Source organism: Bos indicus x Bos taurus, chromosome 27 (genome assembly GCF_003369695.1).
Source record: "Bos indicus x Bos taurus breed Angus x Brahman F1 hybrid chromosome 27, Bos_hybrid_MaternalHap_v2.0, whole genome shotgun sequence".
In the NCBI taxonomy this organism is placed as follows: domain Eukaryota; kingdom Metazoa; phylum Chordata; class Mammalia; order Artiodactyla; family Bovidae; genus Bos; species Bos indicus x Bos taurus.
The window spans coordinates 1,309,049-1,331,862 of NC_040102.1; the positions used below are offsets into that span (position 1 = coordinate 1,309,049).

General features: G+C 47.8%; 1 long non-coding RNA gene across 1 annotated transcript; it reads left to right on the forward strand.

Moving 5' to 3' along the window:
* The first annotated feature begins 1,829 nt into the window (after positions 1-1,829).
* On the forward strand, positions 1,830-8,948 carry LOC113884883. Its single transcript, XR_003509039.1, has 2 exons — positions 1,830-2,662; positions 3,470-8,948. It is a non-coding gene; the product is annotated as an uncharacterized LOC113884883 (long non-coding RNA).
* Positions 8,949-22,814: the final 13,866 nt, after the last annotated feature.

Below are 22,814 nucleotides of genomic sequence, written 5' to 3' on the forward strand. Positions count from 1 at the left end.
TTCAACATTTCTCTTTCTAGATAAAAGTTTCCCTCTTTTCCATAACTAAACTATACAGTGTATACACGGTTTTGCTAGATCATGTTTAGTGACGTGAAAAACTCAGAAACTTGTCGTTTTTCTCTGACACCTGGGAACCCAGAGAGCTCGGAGGGACCCCGGCTGAAGCCCCTGCGTGGAGCGGAGACGCCACACCTCCCTCAGCAGGGCCTGGCCTCACAGCGACGGGAGTGGGCTGGCAGCCACGTCTAACTTCGGCCTGGCGTGTGCCTTGTTCTTACTGCTGTGCAGTTGCAGCGTCAGGCGCCGGCCTTTGCAGGCCTGGACATTGTGCTCCGTGTGTGTCCCCACGCCGCCCCCACACGCCAGCACCCTGACCTCAGTGCCACCCCCAGAGGCCCTGACACTGCTGGTGACACGGGCTGTGTGCAGAATGCGACATCAGAGCTCTGCTCCGTCACAGAGTTTCCTGGGGTGAGTTTTACAGAACTGGGTCGTTTTCAGTGATGCTCCCACGTATAGGAATACAATGTTATTTTACTGTAACGCTGCTTTTTCCAAGATTCCTTGGGATCCAGGGAGACACGGCCCCAAATGGCTCTCTAAATGACGACACCGCAGTGCAGCTGAAACTAATCTGTGAGTGGGAAGCAGAAGAGCATGAAATTCCTTAGCTTTTAAGCCACTGAATCCGAGTGAGCCTTCTGGACTGCGTTTGTTTATCGTCTCAGGAGTGTGTGTGTGTCTGTCTGTCTCAGTATGTGAGTCCACACCCTGCTCTCTCTTCCTGGTTTTGACCCTTGTTAGTGGTCTGCATCCTGGTTTGAGGGGGGACCCCGCTGATTAGGAAAGAGAGTAAGTGGAAGGATTAAGTGTTCTCAGAGACCTCCTGAGAGGGCCCTGGTAACTGCACGTGGCGAAGACGCTCCTCGAAACTGATCGCTTAGTTTGAAGTCTGTTTCAGAGCCATCTGCAAGCTCATCTAGAAGTGCGGGGGTGAGTGCACTCCATCAAACCAGTCAGTCCTAAGGGAAATCAACCCTGAATACTTATTGGAAGGACTGTGCTGAAGCTGAAGCTCCAGTACTTTGGCCACCTGATGTGAAGAGTCAGCTAATTAGAAAAGACCCTGATGCTGGGAAAGATTGAAGGTGGGAGGAGAAGGGGACGACAGAGGATGAGATGGTTGGATGGCATCACTGACTCAATGGACATGAGTTTGAGTAAACTCTGGGAGTTGGTGATGGACAGGGAGGCCTGGTGTGCTGCGGTCCATGGGGTCACAAAGAGTCGGACACGACTGAGTGACTGAACAACAACAGTTGTCTGTTGGTTAAGCTGAACTGGCTATTTGGGTACTGAAGGAGATCTCCCCTTGAAAATGGCCAAATGGGGCTCTCTTATGTTGTAAAAACTGGTTTTTGCCTGTGCAGTGAGAAGTGGCTTTCTAAGAGGAACCTGCTTTTCTCCTCCTGTGCCTTTGAGCTGTACACATTTTGACAGTTCCTGAGACTGAAGAGGAAAGAGGGACAGCAGGGAAACTGAGGTCTCTGTGTGGATGTCTGTCACAGAGGCACGTCTTCACCGACAGAGAGTATCAGAATTATGCAGCAATGTGCAAACGAGCTGTGTGACTCGCTGAAAAGAAACTAAAGTGAAAGGGAAGTCGCTCAGTCGTGTCTGACTCTTTGTGACCCCATGGACTGTAGCCAACCAGGCTTCTCAGTCCATGGGTTTCTCCAGGCAAGAAGACTGGAGTGGGTTGCCATTTCCTTCTCCAGGGGATCTTCCTGACCCAGGGATCGATCCTGGGTCTCCAGCATTGGAGGCAGATGCTTTAACCTCTGAGCCACCCGGGAAGCCCTAAAAGAAATTAAGTGCTTACTAAAAATACAAAAGACACCTACCCAAATGAATTTCAGGTTCATGTGATCTGGGAAATACTCAGTATTAAATATCTGGTCTGAAAGTTTAAGCTTGTTAATCTTAATACAGACATGTTTCAAGAGACATCAACTATAATTTTATTATACTTAAAGTTAATAAGATCTTATTAATTCTGTTACACAATTCATGAGCAAGGAAAGTAACTTGATTCAATGACTTAACTTTAAGTTAAATATAATTGAGATAAGAGTTTTGGGAGTTGAGCTCTTTGGGAATAACTGTTTTAGGAAATCTACTTAAAAAAAGTCTCTCCAGATTTTGGCAACTTGAAAGTTTTGTTAAGTTAAATAATGGGGAGTCACTGTCTGAATTGCTAATTGCTAAACAAGTCTAAGTTCACCCCCCTTTTTTATGAGAGAAAAACTAAATATGTTTGGGTTTGTTAGAAACATATGACACCACACTGAGGACAGAAGTTATTCGATGAGATGACGTGTGTTTCTGAAGACTGTAGAATACATAAGTTTTCCAATCAGGAAGCCCTGGTATGATCACAAGTCCTTGCTTCTGTTTTTGCTGGAGATCAGGGTTCTTAAGGGCTGTTGTTGTTTAGTTGCTCGGTCACCTCCGACTCTTTTGTGACCCCATGGACTGTACCCGCCAGGCTCCTCTGTCCATAGATTTCTCCAGGCAAGAATACTGGAGTGGTTGCCGTTTCCTTCTGCGGGGGATCTTCCCCACCCAGGGATCCAACACGCGTCTTCTGCATCGGCAGGTGAGTTCTTTACCACTGAGCCACCAAGGAAGCCCTTTGAAGGGTGAAAAGCTGTAACATACATACATGTATATATTTTAAGCCACTAAAATAAGTGAAACATTTCAGTATGCTAGGAAAGATATGAGAAATGAAAATGCATTTTGTTAAGGGGAAAAGTAACATGGTCCTGAAGTTGGTTATTTCTAAATAGGAAAGAAAATAAGGGACAAACTAATACAGGAAAAGGAAAGGTGTGACAGGTTTGTAACAAAGGAGCCCAGAACCCAAAATGTCTAAGAGATTAAACTAGGATTGTTTGGTATGTTTAATTACATGGGAAGCACTGTCAAAACTTTCTTAGGTTATAAGGTATGGGTAAGTGTTGTTATTATATTCTAGAAATTGTATGAATTCTGAAAAATCTGGTGGTCCTGATAACAAAACTAGAATTTTGACATTTTAATTGAGGTGTTTACCAAGACTCACCTCCCAGATGGTTCCTTGTTATGTCACATAATTGTCTGTTTTTTTTTATATATTGAAGTACAGTTGATTAACAATCTTGTGTTAGTTTCAGGTGTACGACAAAGTGAGTCAGTTATACATATACATGTATTGATTCATTTTCAAATTTTTTTCAAAGTTACGTTGTTATGGAATATTGAGCAGAGTTCCCTGTACTATTCAGTAGGTCCTTGTTGGTTATCCGTTTTAAATACTGCAGTGTATACATGACCATCCCAAATTTCTTAACTATCCCAATTATGTGACATAATTGTAAAGTTTAATTATGAAAAGGATACTCAAGTAAGTTTGTTTTTGCAGTGAAGGAGGAAACAGACAGAGCTGGACTCCCATCGTAGGCCAGGCTGCGAACATTAGGCTACACGCATGGTCACCCTCCCAATGGACTCTGAACTTTGTGCTCGGTGTCTATAGAAACAGCATACCAATGGAAAACCAGACCCCCGGATAAAAGAGCCTCAGGACTTGTACTTGGACTCTCCTTTGCCTAAAAGAATATGCTAATTATCTCTGTAGCAGAACAAAGTGGTAAATTCCATTATATTTATCGGGATATGACCATAGACCTATTGATAAATATCCACTGTTTATCTAGTCTTGTGACACGTGAATCATAGGTTAACTTTGATCATATCTCTCTTTTACCTTGTCCAGACTAGTTTCAAGGAATTTGGGGAGGTGGGTTTGAGCAAGTACACTTACGGTATATAAGGTTTTCACAAAAACTGGTCGGGGTCCTTGGCTAAGAGGAGACTCTACCTTGGGCCCACCGGTGTAATAAACCACACTCCACTATCTGCATTGTCCTTCTGAGTGAGTTTGTTTCCCGGAACGCGTGGCTACAACATTTGGTGCATTGGCCGGGAAACTCCTCACTTTGAGGAGACAAGTCCCATTTGGGACTACTCCAAGGCCTCGCGGCTTGAATCTTCTAGAGGTGGGGAGGCGCCTCACCCTTCTGGAAGGATTCTGCTTCTCAACGCCCGGACCTTTCACGTTAGCAGGTAGTAGATGGCAGCAGGGGAACTGAGCGCTCAGGTGAGGAGGAACCCACCCGGCAGAGTGGAAGAGGGGGCCTAATCACCCCCCTGGGAGGGACTGGAAGGGGCACAGACCCACAGGAGCCTGGAATAGGCAGGCAGCGATTGCTTGGTACACAGGCTGACGAGCGTGCTACTGTTTGGGAAGGAAATTTGTGAAGGTCATTTAGGAGATGTGTCCACGCTGTCTCGGGGAAAATTATTACCAAGCAATCGCCAGGGGATGTTAGGATAGGCAGGAGGCGGTGATTGCTTGGTACACAGGTCAATGAGTGTGCTAGGGCTTAGGAAGGGAATTTGTGAAGGTCATTTAGAAGGTGTGTCCACGCCGTCTCAGGGAAAATTATTATCAGTGACCGCCGGGAGATTTTAGGATAGGAAACTGGTCCTTGTATGCCCGTATTCTGCCTTCCCCGAGGAGGTGTCCCGTCTGCTGTGAAATTCTTGACCCCCTCGGAATTGTTAGGCTAGAAGGAGGGGGGATACATAAGTGAGTATGAATTGGCTTTTCCAGAGATGGCCTGGGACATGAGATATTTAACCCATCTGTGTTTTCATCCGCACCTGATCAAGCCCACCAAGGCAGAATGGACTTTAAGGGAGAAAGTCTTGGACCACGTGGTATTCTGGTTCGGCTGTGCTGACTGGCAGGTGAAGACACGCCGATCCCCCTTCTCCCTCTGGGATCTGGCAGGATTTGGACGGGGATGACCTGACCCCTCTCCCATACTGGATAATGATGCGCCCGCCTCCCAGTGCTCCACCTGGACCGGAGGCCGCCTTGATGCCCAATCCAGAGCCAAGTGAAGTTCCTGCAGCAGCTATTGCATTTCCGCCAGCTCTCCCAGAGTTCGTAGAGCCGCCGTTTTGGCAGGCTCCGATCCCGGTGACAGAAGCCTCTAGCCAATACTTCCAGGATCCGGCTCCAGCTGAACTGCCCAAGCTATACCTGCCTCTCCCAGTGAGCACTGACAAGAAGGGGAGGGAGATGTTGGAATTAAGCAGAGACTGCGCTCTGCCACTCTGCCGGAGAGCCGGAGGGAACGAAAGAGAACAGACGAGATGTGCAATGCTAGCTGCTGCTCTGGGAAAGTCTATCTCGGGCCCTCCAGAAAACCTCATCTGCCCCAGGGACAGGACAGTCCTTCAACTGGTCCCAACGGAGGCCCTGTCCCCGTTACAGCCAAACCAGTGTGCCGGGTGCCAAGCTTTTGGCCACTGGAAGAATGAATGCCCTAAGGCAAGGAAGGAAGAGGAAGCTCCCGCAGTTGTGGGGCTTGCTGACTTGGAAAGTAAATAGGGCTGCTGGGGCTCAGAGATACCAGCTCCCCGAGAGCCCATGGTAACCTTAAAAGTGGGGGACCAAAACATTGACTTCATGGTGGATACAGGAGCAGAACTGTCAGTAGTAACAAAACCTGTGGCACCACTGTCCAAAAAGAGACTACCACTGTAACTGGGGTATCAGGAGAAGAGATGATTAAATCGTTTTGCCAGCCCAGAAAATGTCAGATGGGGGGGCGCACCAAGTGATTCATGAATTCCTCTACATTCCTGAGTGCCCAGTACCCCTGTTGGAAAGAGACTTGCTTTCCAAACTAGGAGCAGAAGTGGCTTTCTCCACTGAGGAGAGGCCCACCTTCCGGATGGACACTATGACTTATTTGCTCTCTCTCAATGCCACCCCAGGATGAGTGGAGGTTGTATGAGCCTCCGAAGGAAGAACCAGGTGGGCCAGAAGAGCACGAGAGAGAGCTAACTCAATTATTCCCTGAGGTCTGGGCGGAAGACAACCCTGCCTTCCCCCAGGCTGGGTAAACATCAAGCCCCAGTGATAACAGAACTCAAACCAGGTACCATCCCGGTTAGAAAGAGCCAGTACCCACTACCAGTAGAGGCCTGGGCCAGCATACTACCCCACATCAATAGATTGAAACAAGCGGGCATTCTAGTAGAGTGCCAGTCGGCTTGGAATATGCTGATCCTGCCAGTCAAAAAGGAAGAAGGACAGGACTATAGGCCTGTACAAGATCTCAGGCTAGTCAACTAGGCTACTGTGACTTTACACCCCACTGTTCCAAACCCCTATACCTTACTTAGCCTCTTCCTACCGAGGACTAAAGTTTGTACTCGCCTAGATCTCAAGGATGCCTTCTTCTGCGTACGCCTCGCCCCAGCGTCACAGCCCGTCTTTGCCTTTGAATGGGAAGATCCAGTCAGGGGCACCAAACATCAGCTCACCTGGACTCCCCCACAAGGGTTTAAGAACTCCCCAGCCATCTTTGGGGAAGCCTTGGCTTCTGACCTGAACTCATTCCATCCGAAAGAGTATGGATGATGGCTCCTACAATACGGGGATGACCTGCTGCTGGCTGCTGAGACCAAGGAAAAATGCTGGAAAGGGACAAAAGCTCTGCTCCAGCTGCTGATGGAAGCAGGTCACCGGGTGTCGAAGGAGAAGGCGCAGATCTGCAAGGAGGAGGTAAGGTACCTGGGGTTTGTTTTAAAGAAGGACTCAAGGGTCCAGACCCTAGTTGGGTCCTATATACTGATCCTAGTTGGGTCCTGTATACTGATGGCACTAGCCTGATAAAACAAGGACAACGGCTGTCAGGTTAGCCAAAGTGGAAGGGGCCATCAAGACTGAAAAGGGATGGTGGGAATTGCCAAGTGGCAAATTATTGGCACCGGAGGAGCTGGCACACACTCTGGTAAGCCAAACACACCAAGCGACCCACCTAGGCATGCTGCCTACTCACAGGTTAATGCTGCCTCTCGGGTATTCAGACAAAAACCTCCGGATATTCAGCGGAAAGGCATGCTGCCCTTTGAACACCTGGGAGTGGACTTCACTGAAATGAAACCTCACAGACACTACCGTTACCTGCTGGTCACGGTATGTACGTTCTCGGGATGGGTAGAAGGTTTTCCTACCTGGACTGAAAGGGCATCAGAAGTAGCCCAGTGCCTGCTTAGGGAAATAGTTCCCAGATTTGGATTTCCTACCAGCATTGGATCAGACAATGGCCCAGCTTTCGTAGCTAATTTAGTACAACAAGTAGCAAAACTTTAAACATCAAGTGGAAACTGCACACTGCATATGGGCCCAGAGTTCTGAGATGGTGGAATGAACCAACCGGACACTTAAAGAGACTCTCCGAGTGGATCATAGAGACTGACTGCTCCTGGGTGGACTTGCTTCCGACGGCTCTGCTCAGACTCAGGATGACCCCACAGTCCCAAGGCTATTCTCCATACGAAATTGTGTACGGGAGGCCCCCTCCTATAAATAGGTGTCAACAAATTTGCCTCACGTAAGGGGGGATAGGATTTCGCAGCAGATGGAACTGGGTAAGGTAATAAATTGGGTAACTAAGTTTGTACAAGAAAGGGTGCCTTCCCCCCTTGGGGAACAGATTAAATGAGTTTACGCTTGGTGACCAAGTATAGGTCAAAGACTGGAAACTTGATTTACTAGCCCCTCAGTGGAAGGGGCTTATACTGTTATTCTAACTACCCCTACTGCAGTTAAAGTTGCAGGTATTGCCCCTTGGATCCATCATATGAGGGTGAAGAGAACATACCACGCAGACCCAGAAAATGCTGAGTGGACTGCACAGCGGACCAGCCTTAAGAAGAAGGAAAAGAAGATCCCAGATGAGGCCCTTGAGGATGAAGCCGCATAATCAACTCCTGCTGCTTGGTCTCATCAACGTGCACATTCCTACACGGACTTCACAATACCTCCAACTGTTGGGTATGTGGGGCTATGCCTCTGTCTGTGATGGATGGACTTCCCTGGTGGCTGTCACTGCTCCACTAAGGAGATTTTAAACCACTCTGCTCTTTGCTGGGACACAATGATAATCTCTCCCTGCTCTCTGGGTGTAAGCCAGACCTACAGTGAATAGACTCGGGTCATAGGGTTACATTTGATATAAATGCCAGTGTAACAAAAGCCTAACCTACAACGAGCCCCAGTAAATCTACTTTATTTACATGCAAGGTGGACAAGATCTGTGTTTCAGTGGCATGAATATATTGCTGCTTTATTCATACCCTCTATAGGGACAACAGATATTATGATTAAAGTAGAGACCTTGACTAATTTCACAAAACAGACCCTCCTAGATAGAACAAAAGCCATCCAAGCCTTAAATGAAGAGCAAATCCAAATAAGAAAAGCTGTAATTCAAATGGCATGGCTTTGGACATAGTCACAGCTGCTCAAGGAGGGACCTGTGCTATAATTAAGGTTGAATGTTGTGTATGCATTCCTGACTTACCTGGCAATGTATCCACTGCTTTAGATGACATGAAAAACCAGGTAAAAGTGATGTCAAATGAAAACATTCCTTTCTGGACTTCAGTCCTATCTTGGGTGAAGGGCGATTGGTGGAAAACTGTATTTACCACTGTTATAGTTGCCTTGGTAGTTCTGCTTTGTGGACCCTGAATTTTACAATGTATTATGAACTTTGTAACCCAAAGGTTGATGTCATTCTCCCAAATTGGCGGTTGGAGAGCCAGGGTGCAATATATCCCTATGAGTGATGCTCATAATATGAGTTAAGAGCATCAAGAGGGGGAATGAAGGAGGAAACAGACAGAGCTGGACTCCATCGTAGGCCAGGCCGCGAACATTAGGCTACACACATGGTCAGCCTCCCAACGGACTCTGAACTTTGTGCCCGTGTCTATAGAAACGGCATACCAATGGAAAACCAGACCCCCGGATACAAGAGCCTCAGGACTTGTACTTGGACTCTCCGTTGCCCAAAAGAATATGCTAATTATTCCTGTAACAGAACAAAGTGGTAAATTCCATTATGTTTATCGGGATATGACCACAGGCCTGTTGATAAATATCCACTGTTTATCTAGTCTTGTGACACGTGAATCATGGGTTAACTTTGATCGTGTCTCTCTTTTACCTTGTTCGGACTAGTTTCAAGGAATCTGGGGAGGTGGGTTTGAGCAAGTACACTTAGGGTATATAAGGTTTTCACAAAAACTGGTCGGGGTCCTTGGCTAAGAGGAGACTCTGCCTCGGGCCCGCCGGTGTAATAAACTGCGCTCCATCTGCATTGTCCTTCTGAGTGAGTTTGTTTCCCGGAACGCGTGGCTACAACAGCAGCTTATCACAGCAGTCTGTCTTTGAATAAGACTATGCATACTGGACAAGACATTTATAGGACTGTCTCCAACCTAGATGGAAGGACCCTACAAGGTCCTTGTTTTGTTTTTGGCATTTTTTACTGAAGTTCAGTTTATCTTGTGTCAGCTGTGCAGCATGGTGATTCAGCTACACACACACCTACAACTCTCCTTTTCCAGGTCTTTTTCCTTATGAGCTCTTACCAGATACTCGGTGTGGTTCCCTGTGCTATACAGTAGGTCCTTGTCGTTTATTTTTACATAGTGGTCTGTATATATTAACTTCAAACTCCTAATTTACCCACCAAGTACCCTTAACTTGCTCAGGCTCAGTGAAACTGAAGGGAACTGATTCAAATGCATACATGCGTTTTACCTGAGAGCCTTCTCTTCTGAACACCAAGAGCAACACACCCCACAGCGCCCTCCTGCTCAGTGTCTCCAGGAAGCCTCCCTGGAAGACGGAGGGGGAGCGTTCAGGTGCGAGCACCACAGCAAGTGCTCCTTGGGTGGCCCGCGCAGGCGCCTTACAGACGCAGCCCTGCCCTTCACCTGCCGTCACCCAGGTCTGGCTCGCTGACAGTGGGCTGGGGGCGCTCCTTTCTCACCTGCCAGGCGGCAAGGACAGAGCCCCTGTCGTCATCCTCGAGTGTGTAGAGGCGCTCTCCTCTCCTCGGCACATTATACAAGTGACCCGTGGGTCCACTTAGAGGTAGATTTTTATTCAGTAAATATATTGGACTTTTGTTTTTTTTTTTGGAGATTTGCAACAATTTGAAAAATCTCTTACAAACCACATAGCCCAGAAACATTGAAACAAGTCAGGAATGTCATAAGTGCACCAAACGTGTGTAGGTAGGCTTAAGGTGAGTTGTTTAAAATTAAGGAGGTGTTAGTGTTCCTCTCGTAGTTGGAGAGACTGGGTTCCACCCATCACAGGGAAGTGTCTTTTTGTGTAGCCGTGTTTCCAGCACTGTATTAGAAATGTGGCTGTAAAACTCTGTGCCATAAGAAATGTAAAACTACTCATTCATTAGGGTCTCTGCTGCTGGCGTCTGAAGAACCCGCAACCGGAGGTGTGAGCTGAGTCTTAAACTTGGGGGCCTCACTGAGAACAGCCTGGGAGGCTGCTCTGAAAGGTAAGGTAGGACATCCCTGCTAGTAACAAGACTGGCACGGAGGTCTGTGATGGTCGTGCTCTTCCGTGATGACAAGATGCAGGCACGTGGGCGCAGGGAGGTCGCGCCTGCACGGCGGAGGCTGGGCCCAGAGCACAGCTCCTTCCTGTCGTCTCCCTGCCGAGCCCGCGGACTCTGCCGGGCCAGCTGGACTCTGCCAGCTGACGGCCGCAGCGTTGTCCGTCCACTGCCCCGTGGTGCCAGGAGGTCTCGTGCCTGGGTCAGATGAGAAGAGGCCAGTGTGTTATTTTGGTTTAGGCCTGCCGATAGACGACCTGAAAGTCTCTGCGTTGACTGTCTTAACTTGTCAATTATGACCCAGGAGGTATTCTCCCCAGTTTCTTCCTGTATCTAGAGTTGCACTAGTACAGTATTCAGTATGGAGTATATATATATATGTCTGCTTGACTGCCTCAAGACTTAGGTAGCGTTAATTTTGTTAAAGGCCTGATTACACACTGGGTAACACAAGAGAGAGGATAGCACGCAAGTAGTAACATGAATAAAGTCCTAAGTAGGGATTTAAGCCATGAGATTCTAGAACCAAACCAGCTCCCTGAAAGGACCACGAAGACTAGGAAGTGGACGACTTAGGACAGGAGCCTCATTTTTCACGTGGGTCATTAAACATATCCCATTAGAGGATCTGTCTGCTAAGAAGACACAGCGTTCGGTTTGAATTATAGTGCTGGTGCCTCCTTGAGATGCTGTAAGGATATCCAGGGTCCTGTGATTTTGTGATAACCACTTTTCTCATCATAGAGGCCTCAATTCAGTAGGCTAATAGCCTGATTAATCATTTAAGGCCTTTTGGGTGAGTTCTGTTAAGGCTTTGATGTGGGCATGTACATCTTCCAGTTCTACTGAAGGCATGAAAAATAGATGCTAAATGGTCATACCAGGGAATACGCCTCACTTGGTAAATCTGCGGAGTCATCTCTAAATTAACATACAGGTGGCCTTGAGCCCTAGGGAATCCTGAAGTACATCTTCCCATCCATCCTGGCAGAGGTCAGGGCCACAGACCAGCGCCCCACTGCCATTAGGTCCCATTTGGTGCAACCCGGGAGACTTCTGGTCCCCTCTCTTTAAGGGAAATGGTAATATACTGACATTTGTTATAGGACACCCAGCTTAATTTTTTGGTGTTAGTAGGCTACTGTAAAAGCCTTTGCAGTTGTTTTACCGCACGATACCATCTTACCTGGGTGCCAGTGAGGTAGCTCATGAGGATACCGAGGCTCACGCAGAAGGAGAGGCCTCCTGTCTGGGCGTATTCCCAGCCTTTGACTTGAGTTCAGTCTTCCCCGTGTGTCCAGGTCCTTCTTCGGGTGCTGCCCCTGAGCCACCTGTCAGGACAGCTGCTGGGAGGCCAGTGTGGTCGTGGCCACGTGGTCACTGCTGCAGAGTGGGCCTTTGATGCCACCATAGCAGCAAGTGCCCTGGAGGCAGAGCCGCCTCCAGCAACGCTGCTCACGTTTACCGTTGTGAACAGGCTCTCAGGATGCTGAACACCATTGTGAACAGGCTCCCTCAGGATGCTGGACGTCCTGTGCCCCCAGAAGGCGGCGGCATCTGTCAGTATCAGCAGACTTCCTGTGCACACTGGCAGGTTCTTATCAGTCCTGTTACCTCAGCCTGTTGAAGGAGGAGATTTCAGATAAAACTCTGTTTTCCGGGACAGCACGGGAGAAACAAATGGTGCAGCCCGCCCCTCCACGAGGTTCTCTCAGACATGAACCACAGTGAGTGAGTAACCTAAAATCAGAATTGTCCGTCGGGCTTCCTTGAAGGTCAGTCCCAGAAGACAAAGGGTTTTCATTGTCTGCTGCTTTCTGGGAGCCGGTGCTGGGCTGTTTGTTACACCTGTGGAGAGTTTTGGTGAGAGCAAGACCACCTCAGGAGAAGGCAGTGGGCTTGGGTAATGTGTGTGATGAGAGCTTAGAAAGGCCTTCACGGAGTGGGAGACCGCGATGGTGAGAGTGTGACCTGAGACCGTCCCTTCTGTGGTTGGACGCAGCAGTCCTTGGCTGCTGAAGCCGGCTCCTGGTGGCGACGTCTGGTTGCTCGGTAGGAACCGCACTGTCACTGGGTTAAAACTCCTAGTGTAGCGTCTCTGTTTACACGTGCAAAGAGAATAAAAGGGTAAATAATACTGGGATGCCCCAAGGCCAGGGCCTTTGCCAGGAAGTGTTTTAGGGTCTCTGTGGCTTCAGAATGCTTTTTCTCCCAAAGAGGCTCAGCTGGGCTTTGTCTAAGGTAGTCACATAATAGTGGGGCCACTGAAGACAGTTTTGGAATCCAGTTCCTGCAGCAGCCTGGAAAGCCCCTGACCTGCGTGTGTGTCGGGCATAGGGAAAGCCAGTGTCTCCACCGCCAATTGTCCTTCCGATGACCCGTCACATCAGCCTTCGGATCATCATTTTCCCTGGGACGCTCTATCCCTTTGAAGCTGGTTTCTGCAGCACAGGCTGTCTTGCTGGAAACTGAACACGACAGTAAATCGCCTGCTCGTTCTGTCCGAGCTGACTCGGGAGGAGACGCCAGGTCACCTGGGTCTGCCCTGCAGCACTGTGCTGCCGTCCGTCCCAAGTGGAGAGGCTGAACAGCGCTGCGGAGACCGCAGCGAGGGGCCACCCTCCCAGCGACAAGGGCGGTGAGGCGTGGGGCTGGCAGTGCAGCACAGCAAGGAGTGAGGCAGCCAAGGAGTGAGGCAGCGTCGCTGCAGCCCGACCTTGACCCATCCGGCCGTTAACTGGCGGAGAGAGCCACAGGGGTGGTGCAACCGGCCCTTCTCAACGTGAGCCGGCGTCAAAGCTTTCACTCTGTGGCTTCCTCCCTCCACGGGTACTGATGAGTATCGGGCAGGGCCTTGTTCTCGTCTCCGGTCGTTGCAGTGGGAATGCGTTCTCCTTGTCAGGAGGGTCACGTGCCTGTAACTCTCACGGTGCTCAGCCCGGCGATCTTCCCCTGCGTCACCTGATCGTGGGTCACATAGAGTCCCATCTTTCAGGTCTAAGAACATTTCCCCTTAGGAGGAAGGGCAGCCTGGCCTTCATAAGTTTCTAATCTCTTTCCATCGGGTGAACGGGGCACTTTGTACTAGAAAAGGTGAGCTCCTTCCTTTACGTTCTCCTAAGGAAAATTCTAAAGAGCCTTAACAGGTACATTAAAACCCCACCATTTGCATTAAGCACCACTCCTTGGGCAGCAGCCTCAGATTTTGGTCAGGTTTAAACCTGAAAGCTGACCCCCTCCTTTCTGTTAGGGCTTTAACTGTTTTCCCCTGTTTTTTTTCTACTTTTCCCCCTGTGATAAACAGAAAAGACTCCCAGTGTTCCCTTGGAGCAGCCTCATTCTTGTCTAACTTTGGATTCTGCCCTGAGATCGTCTGTTTTAAAATCTTTCTTCATTTTCTACAGTTCCTTCTCTAATGTCTTTTTCTTCTTAAACCCACAGTAAAAGCAAGTGCTAGGTTCCTTTGTCAGTCGAGGACTGAACGGGGATTTATTAACTGTAGCCTGACCTTGATTACTTAATTGGTACAATCAAAGGTACAATTTTTATAGATGTATTTTCTCTCTCAGTATTTTTGAAGTTAATCAGCCAGCACGGTAAGGGCATTTTATGTAATGCTGATCAACCCAAGTTGTATTTTTTAGTTAGAGCAGCCAGCTCCTCATTGACACCTTCTAAAACCATGGAGTTAAGCAAAGAATCATTTTGACTGTTAGAGAACATTCAGGTATCGTGCCAGAATAGTGTTTGAAAGCTCTCAAACCTCATAATCCAGGATTCATCTTTTCTGTGTTTGCACTGCTGAATCTTTGTCCAGGCTACAGCTTGGGGGAAACATGAGTTAATTGCATTTGCTTTGAACCTGTGAACCATGGGAACTGAAATTGGTTGAGAGGTGTTTCCACTCTGCTTTGTCTCTCCTTTCCCTCGCTTTACCTTCAGAAGGGAATAGCTGCATTAATGGGTACAGATCTGCAAAACCGGGCTCACAGGTTGGGATGTTTATCTTAAATTCCTTTGCAAATCCCAGTAGGTCCTGACTAGGATTGGGAAGCTCCCTCGCCAAAGCCCTAAGTTTTGCTCTAGTCCAGGGTGTGTCTATAAGCACAGATGACAGCTCACCTCTTCCTGTGGTAGGTTCTGCCTTAACGGGGATGTAATTACTTCTGACTGTACATCCTCTTTTACTGGGGTGGTGGAAGCAGGAGGCAAGGTGATGCGGAGAGAAGGAATCAGGTAGTTCAGGACGGTGAGGACCTGAGGCAGGAGCAGAGGGAGAGGCAGCTTTGAAAAAGTCTGGTACTGTATTTTTTGGTTGATTTCCTATAAAAGTTTATCATTTCCTCTTTGGGAGCATCTAAATATCAATAAGCATTCCATTCAGACTGTCTGATCAACAAATTGACTGTTTGTGGAGATAAAAATCACTAGTGATGATCCCAGGGTGGGCCAGCCTGCTGGTTGGGATTGTAGATTGTAGCCTAGAGTCATGTGTCTACCTTCCCTAGTCTAAATCCACCGTGAGTGGTTGGAACAGACTGGCTGGCCCTTATGTGTTTCCCCAGCTGAGGAAGTTTTTAATTCAGATGAGTGGGTTTCCCTCTGCAGACAGCAGTCCAGTGTGAAGACTTACCTCCACCACTCCCATGAGTTTCCCAGCTGTCCAAGAAAGCCACCACTGACTGGAAAAAGACAGTTCATACCAGCTTGCTGCTCCAAAGAAGGGATATATTTGTTTGTATTCCAATAGCCCCGTTCACGCAGCCAATCGGAGAAGGCAATGGCACCCCACTCCAGTACTCTTGCCTGGAAAATCCCATGGACGGAGGAGCCTGGTGGGCTGCAGTCCATGGGGTCGCTACGAGTCGGACATGACTGAGCGACTTCACTTTCACTTTTCACTTCCATGCATTAGAGAAGGAAATGGCAACCCAGTCCAGTGTTCTTGCCTGGAGAATCCCAGGGACGGGGGAGCCTGGTGGGCTGCCGTCTATGGGGTCGCACGGAGTGAGACACGACTGAAGCGACTTAGCAGCAGCAGCAGCAGCAGCCAATTCAAGGAAAACTGACACATCAGTCTCGCATCTGATTCCCAGTTCAGCCACACTCCGTGTCTTTGACTCAGCCTTCCTCGAGTCTCTCAACTAGAGTAACCCAGGTACCTCTTCTTAAAACTAACCTGCTCCTCCAGTGAGGGATTTATCCACCAGCAAATAGGATAGGATCAGCCCATAGCAGGAGATCTGAGACCCGGGAGACTCCCCAGGGAGGCAAGTGGGCCCAGGAGCCTCCCTGCTGAGTTCTGGCGAAGGGGAGACGTCTGCTCTGGGCCCCCTCGTGGTCACCAAAACCACTGACCAGAGAAAAACATACAGCTTAACTTGCAAGTTTTAGGTTATTTGGGGACCTTACTGAGGACTCGATAGCCCAACCTCTCAGAGGAGGGTAGAGCAGAGCCAAGGTGTATACATTTTTTGCTGGAAGAAAAAAAAATTCAAGGATTACCGCTCATCACACAGAAACCCCAGACATTTCAAGGTAATCATTTCAATGCTTTTCTATGCGTAGGTAGATGCAAGACTCTGGCCTCCCTGCAGTTATTCTTCAGACATGCATGTACGCTGTCTGGGGCTGGGGCCCAGAGCCCAGAGGGTCTCCTAAACCCCCGAGGGACAGCCGGCGCCGGTGGCTCCAGGGGCCCAGTGTTCTTCGCTTCCTGGAGTGGCAGGTGCGTTCTGTGTCCAAACTGCCGAAACCACAGCGCTGCTCTGCACTGCCAGAGTGTGAGCCTTCATATCTGCAAAATAAAGGCACGTTTTCACACTGCTTTTGACGTCTAGTGTAATTACCCGTAGAACACCTACATTGTTTTATGTCATAATATCAACGTCCTCACGGATGACTCACCTTGAAAACGCCCATCATAGTTGTAAACATCCTCTTCCTAATGGTCTTAACATTTTCTCTACTTACTTTATTATAAAAATGCTGTATGATATATACGACATAGAAAATGTGTTAATAAACTGTGTTACTGGTAAGGCTTCTGGTCAGTAGTGGGTTCTTAGTAGTTACGTTTCGGGGGAGTCAGCAGGTATACACAGGAGTTCCCGAGATGGCAGAGTAGGAAGACCCGAAGCTCCCCTCTTTTCACGGGCAAACAAAAACTACAGTTGGCAAAGAAACTACTGTTGACAAAGAGCAGAACCTACTGGAAAAGATCTACAGGGTCTAAAGAAGGAACCACAAGATGGGGGCGGGCAGGGTCACAGTGTAGTCAGGACCCATAGGGAGGGGGAACGTGGAGGTCACCTCCTCCCACAAATACATCAGGACACATCCACATGTGGAGAGCAGTTCTCATGGAAGACTAATTGGAAACTGCCAGAACTGTGGTACAGCCAAGGCTGTCGGGTAGACACGTAATCAGGTAGGACGGGAAGAAAAACACTGGTGCAGGACCCCCAGGGAGGGGACTAAGAAGGGAGATTGCATGGTGGACGCTTGCCCTTGGGAGTGAGCAAGTCACACCACAGACCAGGCATCCGAGTTTAGGATCCTACCTGGAGGAGGCAGGGTCCCTGGAAGGCTGAAGGCGGGTAGCTGCTTCCACAAGGAGCACACAGGTGCTGGCTCCACTGGACAAAGTGGAGAGACAGCTCACCCGGTGGCCACCTTGCTAGGCTCCCCAACCTGAGCTGAGCAACGCTCCAGCACCACACTCCATGCCACAGCTTGGCAGCCAGGTCCTGGGAAAAGGTTCAATCTGGGGACACAGGTGGCCCAGGGGCCTGGCATGAGGGCAGATGGGTGGTGGCCATTGTTGGCACTCAGCACTGCAGAGGCAGCCCAACCCTCTGACAGCAGGGGAGCCCCGTGGACCCCACGGTCCCCGACTCCCAGCTGAGCTGACCCTCTCTCCTACCCATGCCACATCCCCGCCTTGCACTAGATCTGGGATGACCACCACGGGAGAGACGTGACGCTGCTGCGTGTGAGCAGGGGCACAGACGCCAGCACAGAGCTGTGTACACGCCTGAGCCCCACTTGCTCCCACAGCAGCCCCAGAGCAGGAAGGAGGAGACACGCCCTGAAGGAACAGAGCCAGCTCTGGGCTGCCCTCAGGGCATCCACTCCGACCTGGGAGCAGACACTCCCCGGGCGCTGACGGGGTGGGGGCCTCTGAGCAGAGAAGTCCTGCCAAGCCCTGCAGAGGCTCTGCTCCTCCAGCACCACAGTGATGGTGGCCAACATACCCTGGATACCATCTGTACAGGGATGCTCCCATGTAAGGACACCCCTTCAAAGTCAAAACAGGTAACTTCCACCTAAATCCATAGATACAGAAATTTAAGTACAATGAAAAGACAGAGGAACGACTCTGAATTGAAAGACAGAAAAACCCTGAAGAAAATAACGAACCCAAGGTAGTCTACCAGACAATGAATTTAAAATGTTGGTAATAAAAATGCCAGCTGAATTAAGAACTAATCTAAGCACAGATCATTTTAACAAGGAGCCAGAAGCTGTAAAGACAACCTAATCAAAAATAGGTAATTAAATCTGAGATTAAAAAGCACTCTAGAAGCAATGAATCCCAGACTAAATGACATAGAAGAACACATAAGTGAACTGAACGAATAGGAATCACCCAATCAGAACAGCAGACAGAAAGACAAATGAAAAAAAAACCAGGGCAATACACAGGATCCATGGGGTTAAATGGGCTTCCCTCGTGGCTCAGCTGGTAAAGAATCCGCCGGCAATGCAGGAGACCTGGGTTTGATCCCTGGGTTGGGAAGATCCCCTGGAGAAGGGAAAGGCTACCCACTCCAGTGCTCTGGCTTGGAGAATTCCATGGACAGTCCGTGGGGTCACAAAGGGTCAGACATGACTGAGCGACTTTCACTTTTACGTGGGATTAAACTATCAGCATTTACGTTATAGAGATTGCCCACAGGGAAAGAACAGGGTCAAGTGTACTTTAAGACACTACTGACTAGAGTTTGCAGAAACTAACGCCTGTGGCCAGTGATTTGTTATAAGTGAGTACTGAAAGCTCTAGTGAATAACGTTTGGGTAACAAAACACATGTTAATGCATCTCTGGTCAATAATGTGTAAGAAGTTATGGCTGAAAACTTCCCAAACCTTAAGCCAAGTACAGGAAGCACAGAAGTTCCTGAATAAGGTGCATAAAGACAGACCCACACCGAGACACAGAATAACCAAAATGGCAAAAGTTGCAGAGGATTCAAAGCAGCAACAGGAGAGCAGTCAAATACAAGGGAATCCCCACAAGGCTTCAGCTGATTGCTTTGCAGAAAATCTGCAGCCTGAAAGGAGTGGCATGATGCATGCAAAATTCTAAAGGGAAAGACCTGCAAGCGAGGGTACTGCCCCAGCAGGAGCATCACACAGGATAGAAGGGGAGAAAGAATGTCTCAGGCAGTCACAAAACGAATTCAGCAATACTGATTCTAGTTCAGAATAAGTGCTGAAGGGTCTTTTCCAAATGAAGGAGTAGTAAGAATCTATAGGAAAGGGAAAGCCCAACAGGAAAGGCAAATATACTAAGGGTTTAAGGTCACTTAAACCAGTATGTATATCAGTGAAAGTGGAGTAGCTCCGTCCTGTCCGACTCTCTGCGACCCCGTGGATTGTAGCCTACCAGGCTCTTCCCTCCATTGGATTCTCCAGGCAAGAATACTGGAGTGGGTTGCCATTTCCTTCTCCAGGCAATCTTCCCAGCTCAGGGATTGAGCCCGCGTCTCCTGCACTGCAGGCAGACGCTTTAACCTCTGAGCCACCAGGGATTCCCTATGTATATCAATTGACTGATTCAAAATTAAGGCTGTATATTGTCACCCTGCTTATTTAATTTATATGCAGAGGATATCATGTGAAATAACGGGGCTGGATGAACCACAAACTGGAGTCAAATTGCTGGGAGAAACAACCTCAGATATGCAGATGATGCCACACTAATGGCAGAAAGTGAAGAGGAACTAAAGAGCTTCTTGATGAAGGTGAAAGAGGAGCGTGAAAAAGCTGGCTTAAAACTCAACATTTAGCAAAACTAGGATCATGGCATCTGCTCCTATCACCTAATTGCAAATAGATGGTGAAAATGTGGAAGCAGTGACAGATTTCATTTTCTTGGGCTCCAAAATCACTGCAGATGGTGACTGTAGCCACAAAATTAAAAGACACTTGTTTCTTGGAAGAAAAGCTATGACAAACCTAGACAGTGTATTAAAAAGCAGAGACATCACTTTGCCGACAAAGGTCTGTATAGTCAAAGCTATGGTTTTTCCAGCAGTTACAATACGGATGTGAGAACTAGACCATAAAGAAAGCTGAGTGCTGAAGAATTGCTGCTTTCAAACTGTCATGCTAGGGAAGACTCTTGAGAGTCCCTTGGACTGCAGGGAGATCAAATCAGTCAATCCTAAAGGAAATCAACCCTAAATGTTCACTGGAAGGACTGATGCTGAAGCTGAAGCTCCAGTACTTTGGCCACCTGATGCAAAGAGCCAATTCATTGGAAAAGACCCTAATGCTGAGAAAGATTGAAGCAGGAGGAGAAGGGGGCAACAGAGGATGAGATGGTTGGATGATATCACTAACTCAATGGACATGAGTCTGAGCAGACTCAGGGAGATATTAAAGGACATGGCATCCTGGCATGCTGCAGTTTATAGGGTCGCAAAGAGTTGGACGTGAATTAGCAACTGAACAGCAACATAATTGTAAAAGCAGTTATAGCCACTAACAGTAAGGAGATGAACATCAAGATGTAAAATATAACATCAAATATATAGAGAGTGTACAAGGGGAGTTAAAAAAAAAAAAAGATCTTTTAGAAAGTGTTTGACCTTAAATGACTGTCAGTTTAAAGCAAGTGTATAAAATTATGAGTCAACATATGACCCCCATGGTAATCATAAACCAAAACCTACAATAGATACAAGATACACAAAAACCAAAATGAAAGGAAACCAAGCATAGTACCAAAGAAAAACCAAACCTCAACAGAAGAAACAAGAAGTGAACAGAGAACTACAAAAAAAAAGGAAAACAGGGAATAAAATGGCATTAAGTATGTAGTTGTTGTTGTTCGGTTACTAAGTCATGTTTGACTATTTTCGACTCCACGGACTGCAGCACGCCAGGCTCCTCTGTCCTTCACTGTCTCCTGGAGTTTGCTCAAACACATGTCCGTTGAGTCAGTGATGCCAACCAGTGATGCCACTCATCCCGTCATCTCCTCCACCTGCCCTGAATGTTTCCCAGCATCAGGGTCTTTTCCAATGAGTCAGTTCTTTGCATCAGGTGATCTAAGTACTGGAGCGTCAACTTCAGCATCAGTCCTTCCAGTGAATATTCAGGGTTAATTTCCTTTAGGATTGACTGATTCGATCTCCTTGCTGTCCAAGGGACTCTCAAGAGTCTTCTCCAAAAATAAAAAAGAGTCTTCTCCAGCACTACAATTCAGAAGCATCAGTTCTTAAACCAGTACGTTGTGACGTGCTTAGCAAAGTGCCTGACACATAGTAGGTTCTCAGTCTCTCCACCCCACCTGCCTCTGAAATTTAATTAGGATCAATTATAATCAATTAGAATGCTTCTTCTTTATCAAATCTGGATGTCTCATTACACTTAAAGTCAATTTCTTCATTCTTAACAGTTTTTGATAAAAGATGAACGGTAACTTTCATGTACTTGAAAAATAGTCATAATAAATTATTTTTCCCCCTGTGACCAGTAATCATAAATTTTGATTCATGCTGTTAGTAAACAAGCTGAAAACATTGAGTCTGTGCAGTACACTGAACACTGCAGAGTCATCTCACCTGAGATGTCCTCTCAACTTCGCATAATCCCTTCTATTGGAAAATTTAAAAACACATATTACTCAGAACTCTAGTCAACTATGAATGCATTTTTTTTTTATTGTGAACTAATTCTTACCCATTTTTCCCGCTGCCAGATAATTTGACTATAGTTTCCATTACGGAGCATCATTTTCTTATATTTTTCCTGTTTGTGATCTGATTCTTCAGTTCAGTTCAGTTCAGTCGCTCAGTCGTGTCCAAGTCTTTGCGACCCCATGAATCGCAGCACGCCAGGCCTCCCTGTCCATCACCAACTCCCGGAGTTCACTCAGACTCACGTCCATCGAGTCAGTGATGCCATCCAGCCATCTCATCCTCTGTTGTCCCCTTCTCCTCTTGCCCCCAATCCCTCCCAGCATCAGAGTCTTTTCCAATGAGTCAACTCTTGGCATGAGGTGGCCAAAGTACTGGAGTTTCAGCTTTAGCATCATTCTTAATGAGCCATAGAAGAAATTAAGAAATAAGCAAGAAACAGGAGTCAACACAGAAAAAAAAATGTACACAGAAGTTGTAAAACAAAAAATAATTTAGGAAGTTAAGGGAATGGTTCCTTCCTCCCCTTCCTCTTTTCCCCCTCTTCCCTCCTCCGTTTCTCACAAAGCCCTACGTCCACTGCAGGAGGTTCAGGAGTCCTCAGGTAGTTCGGAGCTCTGACCCTCACCTACCTCTGGTGCAATCACCTCTCTGACCTCAGACGTGTTGCTGGTCATTACATGAATGTCTTAACTCCCAACATCCACAAATGTCCTCCGGGACTCCACGTGGGCTCTGTGTATATGATACAATGTTTCCCTTTCTCTCCAGCTGAGGACTTTTGTTCTGTGTCAGGTTTTAACACCTGAACATCAAGGCCAGGTCTCTGTGCTTAGCGTGTGGAGGGGTGTGATGCTGGGATGTGGGAAGACCCCCAGAGTGAGTCTGTCGCCAGTTTCACTCTGATGTGTTACCCTCTGCTAGACACTGTGTCTCCAACTAAAAAAGTGTAGCAGTCCCTGCAGGTCTGACCTGCCTGTCTTGTCTTTCCTCGCACCATTAACTTGGTTGGTCATCTCAGGTAATTTGACTCCTGTGCCCACTGTGTTACCAGCTCGCCTCTTGACATGGTGTCTGGGGCCACCAGATCCCAGACAGGAACTGCACACAAAGGAGAAAGAATAGGGGCGGTAGAGTGGTTTGCGTGGCTGTGAGCTGTCTTGGCTGGCAGCCTGCTCTCCGTGTGGTAAAACACAGCTATTTGCAGCAATGACATGGGATATTACAGGGTTCTCTATGTCCTGAACAAATAAGTTACAATCTCTCTGCCTTATTTTTTTCCCCGTGGGAGGTAGAGAGCTGAACCCCCTAGTGGAGCCAAC